The sequence below is a fragment of the Cupressus sempervirens genome, chromosome 3, assembly GCF_028749045.1.
Source record: "Cupressus sempervirens isolate cs-2001-9-10 chromosome 3, ASM2874904v1, whole genome shotgun sequence".
In the NCBI taxonomy this organism is placed as follows: domain Eukaryota; kingdom Viridiplantae; phylum Streptophyta; class Pinopsida; order Cupressales; family Cupressaceae; genus Cupressus; species Cupressus sempervirens.
In genome coordinates, this window is record NC_143120.1 from 937413369 (window position 1) to 937428421 (window position 15053).

Consider the following 15053-nt stretch of genomic DNA (forward strand, 5'->3'; position numbering starts at 1 on the left):
GAAAGATAAGATCTTCTTAGATCCTTTTTTAAAACTCAAAGATCTACTCCCTTACTCCATCTGGCTCTACAAAATTAATTTATTTTGACCAATCCCTTAACCATGGGATAAGTTTCCTATATTCTTCTATAGGGTGGAACAAGTTAGTTCAAGAAGAAGATCATAAACTGTTAGGGAATATCGGGAGGTTCAGAGGAAAATGAATTCATAAAAAAAAGAATTAAAACCTCCTGCAATTTATGGGACCATTTCCACCATTAACTAGAAATGGTGGCTTCACTTGAAATCACACTTCCAATTCATAGCCTTTGATAAGCAACTAATTCTTGATATTTAAGAGCTCATGATATTTGAACTTTACAACTTGATATTTTTTAATTGTGATACTAAATTTTTGAATGAATGGGGATGGCCTAATGCACATAGCATCTACTACTTCCCCTTTGAACCATTTACAAACAACTCCTTCCTCCTATTTTCATCTCATCTCATTTTAATTCCAAGTGAAGGTGCTCCTTCTTTCAATCCAAATGGAATAAACTTATCCTCCAAATTTGGAACTCTAAAGTTGATTCATAGTATCAACTCCTAACATGGAAATTCCTTCATGTTAAAATGCCTAGCAGTAATTGCCTTATGTTTTTTTATGTTCTTCCCACTTGTCTCTTTTATGATAAAACAAAAACAAAAAAAATATGCTTTTTGGTTTTGGAGTCATGCTTGCAATTCATGGCACTCTTTTTTAGTTGCCTCATCTGTTGGAGTTAATGTTCCAACAGTAGTCAATAATAATTGTTGCACATGTGGAAAGCCTTTTTGAGTTGCTAACAACACGAATCTAGTTTAGGATTGAGTCAAAGAATATTAGTATGAATCAATTCCTTATTGTAGATGTGTCGAGTTAGGTTGCCATAAGTTTCAGTTAGTGTTAAGTTTATGTGTGTGTTGTCAATCATGAAGTAGTTTTTTGTCAATCTAATTCATAGTCATTTAGGAATGTTGTTGAGTCAAGCTATTGTATAAATTGACATCTATTATTCAATAAAAACAAGCTAGACTTTCTTCTCTCTATTTAAAATCAATTGTTGTATTTTTCCAATACCATCTATACCATTCCCTCAACCTTGGTCTTAGAAACTAGATCTCCTTGGCTCTTCTTTATCCTTTGGCTATGTATCCCATGGTTACAGATAGGTTATTATCAAATGAATTTGAAAACTTTGTTGCAATGCTATATTTGCTAACACCAATCTTTCACTACAAATAGAAGTTCAAATGATATGTGAAATTTTATCTGCTAACAAATTGGTCTCATATTTCAAAAGATGTTTCAGTTCATATTCTCCTCAACACTTGTGCACAAGCATTCAAAGAAGTCAAGATACAAGAAAATAATTTTCATCCTTTCAGATATTGCAAAACATGAAACCCGTGACCTAATGGTTTTCAATTATTGTAGTATATGTTGCAACTACCAACACTAACTACTTGATGCTTGTATATAATTGTGTTGTATCAACTACAAGAAGTTGCTCAGTTCTTTATTGGAACTTGTGACCTAATGGTTTTTAGTTATTGTAGTATATGTTGCAAGTATTGACACTCACTCATTGATGCGTGTATATAATTGTATTGTTTACTACAACTATATGAAGTTGCTTAGTTCTTTGATGTTAAATCACATTTTTAGAGACTTTCAACTTCATATGGATAAACAACTTTTTTGCTGAATTGTTTCATCCTTATGTAAATCTGTAATTAAAAAAAATTTGGTTGCTTTCAATAAAAAAGAAGTTTGATATCTATGTAGGATTTTATTGAAGTTATTTGAATATTTGATATAGAAATATACAAAGTTTCTAAAAGAAGGACAACGCAAGTTAGATTATTTATTAGAATGGGAGAACAATGTAGAAGAGTGTTAAAAGAAAATATAAATTTGATTTGTGGGTTGGATTATTTAAAAGAAAAATAAATGAAACTAGAGAACTTAGAAAAGTTTGCAACTATGAATGAGAATTCATTGGAAGATGTATAATTTTAAATTAAATTAAATTAAATTATTGCTTAATATAATAATTCTCCACTTTAGACATAGCACCACAAGTTGTGGTGAAGTACGATAAATACCTTTGTACTTGTATTTTATTTTCCTCAAATGTTAATGAAATTGAATATGCACATTTAATAAATTTCTTGTCTACACTGTTGCTATTCCATCCCTAAGCTCTCTAAGAAACTTTGTGGTACTCGGTTTGATGAGGATGTTAAGGAGAGTTTCCTTCTATGGTAAGGTAGGAACATTTGTTAGATATCCTTGTTCCTAACTCCATCATTAAAAATTGAGAAATTTGGTTGGGAAAATCTCTTTTAGAAGATTTTGTGGAAATCATTCCAATATCCACAATATGCCTAAATTGAATCTTCACCTTGGGTAGTAGTGGAAATCTTGTGGAAGAATTGTTGTTATATGGTTTCTTTGTCATTTTATTTCTCAACCCCAAGCACTCTACCAAAGGTGCCATAACTGAGTAGAAAAGGAGTAATGGAAGAACAGATGGGAAATAGACTCCTCCCCATTACCACATAAAACACAATATGAGGGGCCCTGAAATCCACGTTTACAAAGATTATCCCACATAAGACAGCTGTTGTGAAAAAATTGCACTTGGACCAAGAAAATTTATTCCAAACTTGTTTCCACAAAGGGACATCAGTATCCCCTATGTTGGGTGATGCGACGCGCTCCCCTATCCATAGGTGGTTAATTATGTGGTGTTCCATGTTCACTAACAGTCATGGCTTTTGGTGCAATGGAAAATGGGCCCTACAGTTGGTATTAGAGCCTGGTTTTGGCTTGGTCATGGGTTCAAATCTCCACGGTGCTTTCCTGACCTGCATAAGCACCTGGTATGCGTGTCAAGGGGAGATTGTTAGGTGATGCGATGCGCTTCCCTGCCCACAGATGGTTAATTATGTGGTGTTCCATGTTCACTAACAGTCATGGCTTATGGCTTTTGGTGCAACGGCAAATGGGCCCTACACCCTAACGGTTGTCTAGTTATCTCTTGATATCTAACAGAGACAGAATATTTACTAGACAAGGTACTTCCCCAAGCGAAAACATTTGGTCCTAGCAGAGAGCAACACGTCCTAGAGGCCAAAATCTGAGAAAACTCTGGACGGTCCACCTCTCTGCCTCTAAGAGGCCAATCTGAAGAGTGCTTCCATCTATAACCGACAACAGATTTTAATTGATAAGGAGTCTTGTAATGAACATCCATTTACATAGACGCATTTCATATTTTTGAATTTGATGGGCATGCTAAATTATTTTTTTTTGCCAATCTAAAGCTTTGACTGGGTATGGAATAGCTTTTGGATATCAGAATATGGAAGAACTGCTAGTTATAAATGAAAGAGAGAAACATTCGGCTATTTTGATGAAGAGCCACGAGGGCAGGACAGAAGGAGACAATGCGAGAGTCGACTTCCACAAAATTATGTCAATTTGCTTACCAGGAGGAAATGGCAAAGACAAATTCACCAAGTGCGAGGACAACTATTATTGTTAAAAATACTCCGAATTGATTTTTCGGCTGTGAAGGCTTATTTTTGGAAATTTTAATAAAATGTAAAGTGTTTCTCCAGGACAATATTTAAGTAAATATGTAATAAGTATGGTTAAGTTGCCATTTAATCTAGTGTGATTCTACGATATATGTCCAACAGTCGAGAAGAACTTCTTCAATTCTTAGACAGACACTGCAAGGAATGTAATGAGAAGAGATGAGATGCAGAAGATCCACAATCGGCATATGACTTTATTTAACTACCAATGGATTTTAAGTACGATATTGAAGATCTCTCAATGTCCTGATGTCTCATACATTTAATTAGGGTTTCCATGAAATTTTTGTTGTTATCAATCTTCAATTAGAGAATAAAATTTGAATCCGCTTCTTCTAGTTCTTTATGCACTCTGGGTTTGATTATTATTATTATTGAAGAAAAAATAAAATTGTCTATTCATCAAAAATAAGTGCTAGAAGGGTTAATTATTTCTAACTTCTATCTATAATAGAGAAAATAAGTTTATATACAGTTTTCTAAATAAAATTTTTTATTTTGGATAATGGGAAAAATGTAGATTAGGAATCTAGGAGTGTGCTTGCCTCTTCTATTTATGCTCTTGCCTATTCATCAAAAAAAAAATTTGAATTTTTTTTTAAAAATGAGATACTATGAAAGATATTTTTAGGAGATAATAACATTAATATATTAAGTTTTTGTTAATGTTTATGTGTAACTATTATATTGTACAATGCTTGTATTCAAGTATCTTATATTACAAAGAGTTTGAAAATTTTATTTTAAATGATAAATTATGTTGAGTGATTTTTTTATGTGCTTTTCAAATAAGCAACATTGATCAAGAATATTATTAAAATCTAGGAAAAATAGCATTCATCTATTGATTTATTGATAAAGCCTTTCAAAAGAAAAATAAAAGAAAATATAGTTTTTATTGATACACAAACTAGCTAGATTATAAAGGAAGAAGAATTAATAATAGAAACATTCACCTTATCACATGAAGTAACACAATTCTTCTTATAAAAAGATGTTTTTTTTTTCCTCATATTTTTCTCCCTATTGTAGTAATCTCAAAAGTTTGAATGAATTTTATTAAAATAAAATAGAAAAGTTAAAAGGAATTAATAATTTTCATCTTAAACAAAGATAATTTCAAAAAGAAATGAGGCACTTACTATCATCTCAAAATACAAAGAAAAATTGATGAAGAGGCCCAAACCTAACCTCATAGACCTTAATGTTTTACAACTAGTATGTGGAGGTGTATGTAGTCCTCATAAAGGGATAAAATGTAGCATGTCCTGGGGATTATTTAGTTTATCCTTTTTATTATTTATAACAGTCATCCTACTAATTATATTATCGAGGCTCTTGCTATTTTATATGCTTTTGTGATCTTGGACACACCAAGATAATTTGTGACTCAAATTTTCAGGCAATGGTGCATCTGTGGGCTGTGAAACATTAGAGAATATCACTAGTACAAAAACACATCAAACAATAAACATAGCTAAGGAGAAAAGCTCCCAAAGTCAATTCCATAGGATTTTTGAAAGGAACCCAAAATCTTGTAGATTTTAAAGAAAGAACCCTAACCTTAAAGGATTTTCCTATGGATCCTAAACCTTCTAAGCCTTGAAAAATCACCTTCTCTTCTAATTAGTCACAACTACGATCCATACTTATCCTTTACAATTGATAAAAAATGCCTCACTCATACTAGGGAAAAAATAAAAAATAATAAAACTTTCCCAAAAAGTAAAGACATGATGTCTTAGAAAGGGAGATAAAAGCTCCTAAATAGAACAACCATAAGAGAACAAGAAATATTAAAAATATTTAATGATCCAAAGCTAAGAGCCATTAACCCTATCACCAAAAGTCTTTCAAAAATAAAAGAAATTTGTAACCCCTCAAAATATAGCCCCAAACTAAAGGCATCCCTTCCCCAAATCTGGATGTGAAGAAATAGGTGCCTCTCATTACGAAACACTAACAACACAATTGTTCTCCACTTTGAATCTTCATAGATAGTAACAAGCCTCCTCAGTTTGAAACAAAGATTAAAAAAATTATTAGGGTTTTGTTTCAAAAACTCTATCCCTTCATAGATCCTAAAGAGAACATTCCCCCTATCAACCTCAATTCTTTAACTATAAAAATTTCTACATCATTTTCCAAAGGTGTATTTTGCAAAAGGGAATGGTCCCCATGTAATAACCATGTCCAACCATAAATTGAAAAACACACGTCATAGACATTTATCAACACTAAATCTAAAATGGGTGAAAAGGAGAGGATTAGATAACTGACAGAGTAACAAAGTATTTTTCTTATTAATTAAATCATATTGATTTAATTATTAAGTCACTTATTATCTCTAGTTTACTTAAGCTAAAATTTTTGCATATAATAATAAATTATTTTGTTAATTAATATCACGACACTAGTGAATTTTTACATGTTTTTGATGAGGATTGGTTGATATTTCAACAGACAATGGTCAAAATATTTTGTCAAGATTTTGATGAAATCTAGGGCTATCTATATGTCATCAGAAAATCCCATAAAAAATGATCCCAATCTTTGTCACAAGTTGGTGTCAGACCATTACTAGGAAACATCAAAAAATTGATGATTAGGAGATTGGTATTGATGAGCTTGTCAAGCCATTCATGATAGGCCTCATAAAAATATCGATAAAATGTCATCAGAATCCTATGAGATTCTAATGATGTTGCCATCTCATCAACAATAATGATCATTGATAGATAGATTAATGGTCATGAAAAAGTTGATGAAAACCCTAGTTTAAAATAAATAAATTATAAGAATACTATTTTTTTGATGTTTAAGGAGTTGAGTTTTGAACAATGACATTTTGGTGGACAATACTAATTCTCAAGAACACTCTTTCTCTTCCTAAGACCTATTATTTGTTCTTACTAGGGTATTCTAGTCTCCCCTAAATAGAGATCACTTCTAGGATCCCCATTTTCCTTCTAGAACTCACCACAAACTTGAAACACTCAACTATGTTCCTCAATCCAACTATGTGCTCATGGTCTCAACTTAACCACTCTGCTCCCAAACTCATCTTGGGACTAGGAATAGGTGTCCTAGATATCCCATATTTAGTTTCAATCCATTTTGATCCAATTTTATGGATTCTTCTTTTGAGTTTCCATCGAGTTCTTACTTTTCAAGTTTTAGGCTTTGTAGCCCTTTTAACCCAATTATGCCTCCTAAAATCTGCGTTCTTGGAATAACTCTCAAATTCTCCAAAGAAACCCCAATATATTTAGGGATTATTTCTAAGGACTTCTTAGACTTCAAAATTTCCTAGTTTTTAAATCTACAAGGTGTTTGTACATAGGTCTATCACCAAATCCCTATCTTCTTGGGTTTCTTAGGGCATGTGAACCAGTCTAGGTTATTGTCTTCTAGTAGGTGATCTATTCAACTTCACCAATTCTCTTCTTGTAATAAATTATCATGGACACATGAACTTAATTAATCCAATCATTGGTTCACACAAACTTATCAATCTTGTAAACTTTCTTGTTACTGCTCTATGAAAACTCCTAACTAACTTGCCTTTGCTCTCACCTAGGGCTTGATGGAAGAAATAGATCCCCTACAAACAAGAACCTAAAAACACATATTTATACTATTTATAATGTCTCTTACTTGATTCCAAGTGGCCATTGAATTTCAACAATGGGAATTCAAGTAGGGCTCATATTTACATAACTAGCACTATTCAAGGCAATGGACTAGAGGAAATTAAAGATTTTGTAAAATGAAAAAGATCAATTCAAACTCTTCATATTAACTCCACAACATGTAACTACATAACCAGAACCAATACCTAAATGCCTCACATTATTTCATTGAATCCACTTAGAGTTTGGATAAAAGTAAAAGTCTCTCTATCATATAAAATTCAGTGTCTTTCCCAATGCAAAGTGTAGAAATCCAAAAACTAGCTTCTAGATTAGGGTTTATCTAAACTTAAATATGTAAAACCCTCATTTTTAGACCCTAAGGCCAGGGTTAAGACTTCTTTAGAGATATTTTTTAGATTTTAGGAAATGTTGTCATGAGCAACTTTACATCTTTTTGCAATTTTAGACAATTCAACCAAAATCACATCACATGGTTATAAAAAATTTGAAAACATCAAATGTAAAATTTCCACTCCATTTTAGATACTTGGTCAACCTTTGACCCATATTGACTTTTCTAGGACTTAGCATTAGACTTGTTGTAAATAGACTACAAGGATGACTCTAAGAACACCTATCTACAAATACACATCACACCTCACTTAGCACCTTATCAATAGTCCTTATTACCCATTTGGTTGGCTAGAACCACCTACAAGCCAAACTAAACTAGAATCTAAATAAGACACTAGGGTGCTCCTGCACCACATTGGTAAGGGTAGATGATGTGAGAAGTTGTATCTTAAAAATAGTTGAGAACTTATCCTTATTTCAACATTGTGTGTTGTTCCCACTTATAACCAAACAATCTATTCTTGGAGGGGTACGTCTCTTCATATCCTTTCAAGATATAAGATGAGTACATCTCTTCATATTCTTACAAGGGTACGTCTCTTCATATCTATGTGCAAGATATAAAATTATATCCAATTGAAACAACAACGAGAAGATCATCAATTGACATCGTTCATTCAACACCGAACATGTAACAAAATAACATTATACAGGAATCTTTAAAAAATATTTTCATCGATACTTTCCTTCTAGATTCAAACCATAAATAGATTCAATCATTGCTTGGAATTATCCTCAAATAATGGAGGGATTCTTCATTTACTCTACAACCTCATTTTCTCATTTAGCTCTATTGCTTGGTACACTTCAAGAAAATAGAATGAAATCATGATCAATTAGCATTGCAAAAGATGTTGATATGTTTGAAGATATGTTCCATTTTTTTTGCATTGGTGAGTGTGTTATATGCATATTAGGATCTATAGTATTATAACAACAACTTCAAGAAGACTAAGATCACCATTGTTGGAATTATTTAGAATAACTTGGGGGGGGGGGGGGGGGCGGGGGTGAATATGTTATCCAAGGTCTAGATGTATAAATAAAACTTTTCACAACTTAGTGAACCTATAAAATATTTATCATCATGCATGCATCAATAAGATTATGCAATCACTTAAAACTTGTAGGTTACTATCAAATCAATTTGCAGATATGTAAACAATACACACTATTAAATATGACACTATTAAAGGATTTCAATCACCCTATTAGGAGTAAGCCTTGTTAGAGGACTTTAGACCATTCACTTTGAATGTCACTTAGTTAAAGGATTTACAAATAACTATTAGGTCAATGTTAATCCAAAGGATTTACCTTAGAGTGAAACAATTATTAGAGAGTAATAGTCAGGCTTGATCTGATAATGACGTACAACTCCATTTGTAGATTATAGATCTCTATTTTAGTCATCCATTCTACTTGTCTTTAACACATTTAAGCTCTGATAGCTTGTTCATCCTTCAAGAATTTATACCCTTAAGCCTTCCTTCTTAACATGCTAATGTAGACTCTCAATTAGGTCACTAAATGAAGCAATGTCCATGACTCCTTATCTTCCTTTGGTTCTCTCACATGAAAACACTTGCTTCTCTCTAGCCATCCCTATAAATAGGGAATTAAAAAAATTTTCCATTCATTATCGATCATCCAATTTAGGTTTAGAAAAAATTAGGTAGGATTCAGTGAATCTACCCCTCATTACATATCATTTCTAGAAACTTCTCCTTCAATTCTCTTTGAATTTACTTTAAAATGGTTTACCATGAATTGTATGCAACCATCTTATCAACCTTATCTTCCACCTGGTTCACACAATCCAATAAAATAAACTTGTTAGCTTAGATCCATCAAGTATCTTTCTAATAGTGCTAGCACTTGACATTAACTTTCTTCTGATGCTCGACACATACTGCATTTCTCATCATCATCTATAAAATAACTCAGCATGAACTAAAGTTTACTAGTGCTCGGTATCAACTAAAATTTACTCTACATCCACTATTTTTCTTGGCATACACTAAAATAAACTTTTACTTGACTGCAACTAATTTTTTTCTCAGCTTGCACTAACTTTTCTCAGCACCTACTATCTATTCGGTGAAGCTTGACAGACAAATTTTGTTTAAATTTTTCTTCCGAACTTTTTTATTTTAATTACTCTTTGTAATCTTAAGTAGGTTATCAATGCATTATGTTACCACTATCTTAGCTGATTCCTTTACTCCTTTTTATATCATAACTCAAGCTTTCCTCTAGATTCCATTGTTACATTTTTTTATCAAATCCTCTTCATCAACCAAATAAGTGATATTACTTAAATGATATAAGTAGTTGTCTTACCAAAAAAATAGGAGGTTTGACATTAGTGACAAGACAATGATTGAAACACATTTATCATACTTGTATCAATTTTTTTTTTGACAATCTCCTTCATAAAAAGCATGTTACGAATGTGGTTACAATTAGTAGAGATCAATTTGTGTGAATGAAGACACGACACATTTCAACAAAGGAAACAAAAGATTACTTTTAATAACATTAAAATGTAGAATGTAGCAATAGTCAAAATAAGGAACTCAGCGATATAACTACAATGTAAATAGTGAAGAATCATTTTTGTAGCCACTTAAGCATCCATATGTCTTTCGTTTCTCTCCCTTCCATCCAAAATAAGATTCAACCACTCTAAATCAAGAATTCACATATAAAAATGTTCCATATGCATGGACAATAGGTGGAGCTGAAAAAATGCACCACATCTACATTAATGACCTATATCAAAAATGAAAACATGTTGCATTTTTCAGCTCCACCTAATGTCCTATGTGTATCAATTGAGATTGCATATTGAACTAGGGCCACCTTCTAAATTTCCTAAACCCAAGTGATTGACAGAATTAAAATCTAATACTATATCCATTAATTTGGTCTAGTCAAGCATAATATTTTAATTTTTCTTTGAAACATAAGTAATAAATGATATCCAACATATTAATTGCCAATTTCACTTCAATATGTTCATTAATAGGATCAACTCATAGATAGAAAACAAAGTGTCTGATGCAAATGCAATGAAGAGTTTAAGTGTTGTTTTGATTACTTTAAACAACTACAAAATATAAATAGAAGACACATAAATTATCAGTATCAATTACAAGATGCTCGACAAGGTATGTAAAATCATCATAGATTTTGGTTACATTCAATGTGGCAGAGTTAACAATGTATAAAGGGCCTTGAAATTGACTTCAAGAAGAGAGGAATCAATCCTCAACTACTTAACCTTGTCATTCGATGACAACTACTTTCTTTGTGGGTGAGAATGGTGTAGGAGCACCCTAGTTTTGGATTACAAGACTCAATTTTGGGTCATATATATGGAATAGGAGTTTCTCAGTTAACCATCTCATCATCACCAACCTCAAAATAAAAATAAAAGTTATTCAAGAAATCTTATTGGATTAAAAAAGTACTTTCCTAGTAGAAGCTTCAATAATGACCTAATTATAGAGATACCTAAACAAAAACCAACATTTGGAAGAAATTAGTTGTCCTAAGTTAGTCTAAGAGGAAAGACTAGATAGGAGAAAGAGTGCATGGATGAAGAAAAACAAAAAGAGGATTAAAAAAGGGATGTTGGCATTCAAGAATGCCTCATTAGAAATGAAGAAATAAAGAATTTTGTTTTCTTTTAAGAAAGGAGTATTATATGGTCAAACCACAACAAATGAAAAATAATGATATGTTAAAGAGTTTAATCTCAAAGATGAGCATTAGGAAAAAAAAATTATAGGAGAAAATATTTAATGATAAGAAATAGTTGATACCAAAAGAAAAGTTGAAACATGGAATGTATCTATTCTGCAATATGAAAGTGTTTGAGACCAAACATCATGGAAGTCTCCAAATATTAAAAGGATGCAAATAAGGTTGTGGAAAAAATAAAGGATCAATTTAAGTAGCATGGAAAGGATCTCAATTATTTTGAGGATTTCATTTCTCATAATATGTCCAAGTTTTTTATGATTTTTGACTATTATTGTTGAGTTTTATAAGTCACCATTATGGTTGGGTAGATCCTATTATTCCATGAAGTTTAATGAGATGAACCCTCACATTGGATATTAATGGCTTTTAAGTTGTTTTGAGTCCTTTTGTAGAAAATACATTATCACACTATCTTGACCATGATAGTGATAGTGATAGTAATATATTGATTCATTAAAGGTCAAATATGTATGGTTGGGAACAAAATATAGTGATTGACTTAAAGTGCATTGAGGTTTTTTTTTGGTTTGAAGTGTGAGTTGGGAAGTTTTGGATCCTTTCTTGTGTCACTATTATGCCACAATCACAACATGACATTCAAATCAAATTGTTAAAAGAAAGAGCCTTTGGTTGCAAAAAAATTTGTGCATTCACCTATCATGCTTGAAAGGGTGCAGGGAGAAAATCTTAATCAATATTGATAGTTGTCAAGTAGATTCAAGGGTTGAGCATTAGGTGCATAGAGTAACATTTTAATGAACTTCCTAATAGGCCTTATTATTAATATGATCAGCAAATGGGAAAGGAGTTGGCAGGTCATTTGAAGGATCTAATTCCATTGGGTGCTTTATGAGTGGAAATGAAGTGAGCTTAAATGTCTATGGGATTGGGTATTCTAATTACATTCATGGAGGGCATGGTGAATTAGATATCTAAATATCCCTTTGGGTTTGTGTGATGGAAATGGTGAAGCTTCCATTGAAGTTTGTTCATAAAGATTTTGTAATGAGAAAATGAGTTTGATCCATCTAATCCTTTTTAGAATGTGTTATGCTGATGTAGTGAAGGTTTATTCGAGTGTCAAGTTGGTAAAGAATTTGGGTAGAATTGAATTCTATTTAAGGGCCAAAGAGAAGGTTTTAATAAAAAATTAGAATGAAAATTTAAATAAAACATAAAAAATTTAATCCTTCACTAGGAGTCCAAATTGAAAGCTCTTACTTCCTTATTCACAACTACCTTAGACTATTCTCCTCAATCTTAATGAAAATAATAGTATATGATCAAACACTTACCATATCCACCAATCCATCTTCCCCCATAAATGATTTTGAATTTGGAAAATATCACAATAGAATATTATTTTTATGTAGTGAGATTGGCTATTTTTTAAGATACAACAAATCCTTGTTTCCCATAAAATACTTACCTGCAAGGGCTACTAGGAATTAACTAGCTAGTTTAGAAATTGATAGAGAAAGAGATTTTGCAGTCATTTTGATTATTCATTCTATATACAAACTAATTTTTTTAGAACTTATTCAACTTCCTCTTAGACTTTGAAAATAAAGGATTAAGTTCAAGCACTTTAGGACAGAGAAACCATGTTGGGAAAAGAAGGCAATTTTTGGATGTTGTAAAGGGCCTCATTATAAAGTTGATAAAAGTGTGGTAGGAAGAGTTTGGTGATGACCAAAGGAGTCAATCAGACATGTATACATTATCATCAAAGAAATGGCAGTCATTAGTGACTAGGGTGAAGTTCTCTGGCCACTTGGTGATGGGACCATATATTGGTGTTTATTTTTGATACATTTAGTTTTTTGAACTTTACTTGGCTTCAAGAATCCTTTCATATTCTATACTTACAAGGTCAACCAGATGAAGATGGAAGCTCATTTGGCCTCTTCCACCCTCTATAATTACTCTAAATTCCCCATTAAAAACTAATTAAATATTTCATTCATTCATTTAAGAACTATATTATTTAATCATTATAATGACATAAAATTCATTAACATGACATATAATTCATTGATACATACAAAAGATTCATCAATAATTCATGAACACATCAATCATTATAATCACATAACAATATTCAATAACATGACATAAATTTCATTAATAAGCAACATTCACAAAAAATATCAACACATTCATCATCAAAAAAGGTTTTTAAATATTCATTTCTTCTTTGGATTTTTCTTTTATTGAAGATAAAGGATAATAGGCGCATCATGAATATCTTTGGCATTCTCCTATAGCTCTTATGGTTATTATCTTATGACATGATGCTTCCTCTTTTTTTTTTGAGGATAAGGTTGATGCACCCCTACAATAAGAAATAAATAGGTTTACTTCTAAAAATTAGTGACAATGTTGTAAGTATTTCATTAATCTAAAAAACATAATATGGACTTTTATTTACCTAATGGTGCCATATCATCTACTGTCATATTTTGTTCAAGCCCACCTCAACATGCTCAACACTAACACCACACTCAAATCCATCACCATGACATTCTACATACTCAAAAATTATTAGAAAAAGGTTACACCAATTATAATTTAAGATGTTAAATTTTATTAATAATTACATAATTAAATTTTAATAGAAATTGATTATGTACATGTATCATTATGATGCACAGCAAGGCCTTCCTTGTGTGTAGGATTTGTGCCTAGAGTAGAAGGCTCCAACGAAATGTCATGCACATTGTTATCATTATTCAAAATTAACATAAAACAAATTATTTCTCATGAAGTTCTCAATTTTTATTATTATTCATTAGGCCTGTTTACCTTTGTGTCAACTAGTACACTAGAATTTCTAAATCTCTTTGGCCACTAGAATCTGTGTAGTGGTCAGAAACCACTACTTTATAACCTTGCTTGAATCCAATTTGTTTGTCCTCTTCTAAGGGTGCTAGATTAAATTAAATGCCTTGCATTTTTTGCATAATATCGTCAATATTGAATATATTTCTTATTTTTAATTTTAAATAAAATATTTGATATGAAATTTCATTTACTGCTACTTACAAGTAATAAGTAATTTTTCATATATCTACCAGAGCCAATATGGTGTTGACCAACTTTCTCTTTCCTAGCTTGTGTGGCCTTTGATGTGTCCTACAGCCTATATATGCAATCTTTGAAATATGTTAGAAATATGTTAGTGTTAGAGTGAGTTTGTCATTGTACCGAAAGACCAATCTATCAATGCTTGATATTGTAGATGCTCAAAAATGGTTCACATCTATAGTTTCATCACTTCTTCATACTAATTTGTCCTATTTTCTCATTCTACTAACTTCAATTTTTTGGTCAAATTGATTATACTTTATCATTTGTATCCTCTTTCACATCAATTTTATGTCATTTCAAAATCATTTCATATCAACTCAAAACCATTTCATATCAACTCAAAATAACCCCATAACACCTAGAAATCATTAATGAACCCATAACATATAAAACATCCCAAATCAATCATCATTTATCCAATCCTAAGTATTGTTGTGGCTATCAGTGCCTTGGAAACCTATCAACCTATGAATCTTATCAATCTGACCTTAGTACTATTGTGGCTCTCAGTGC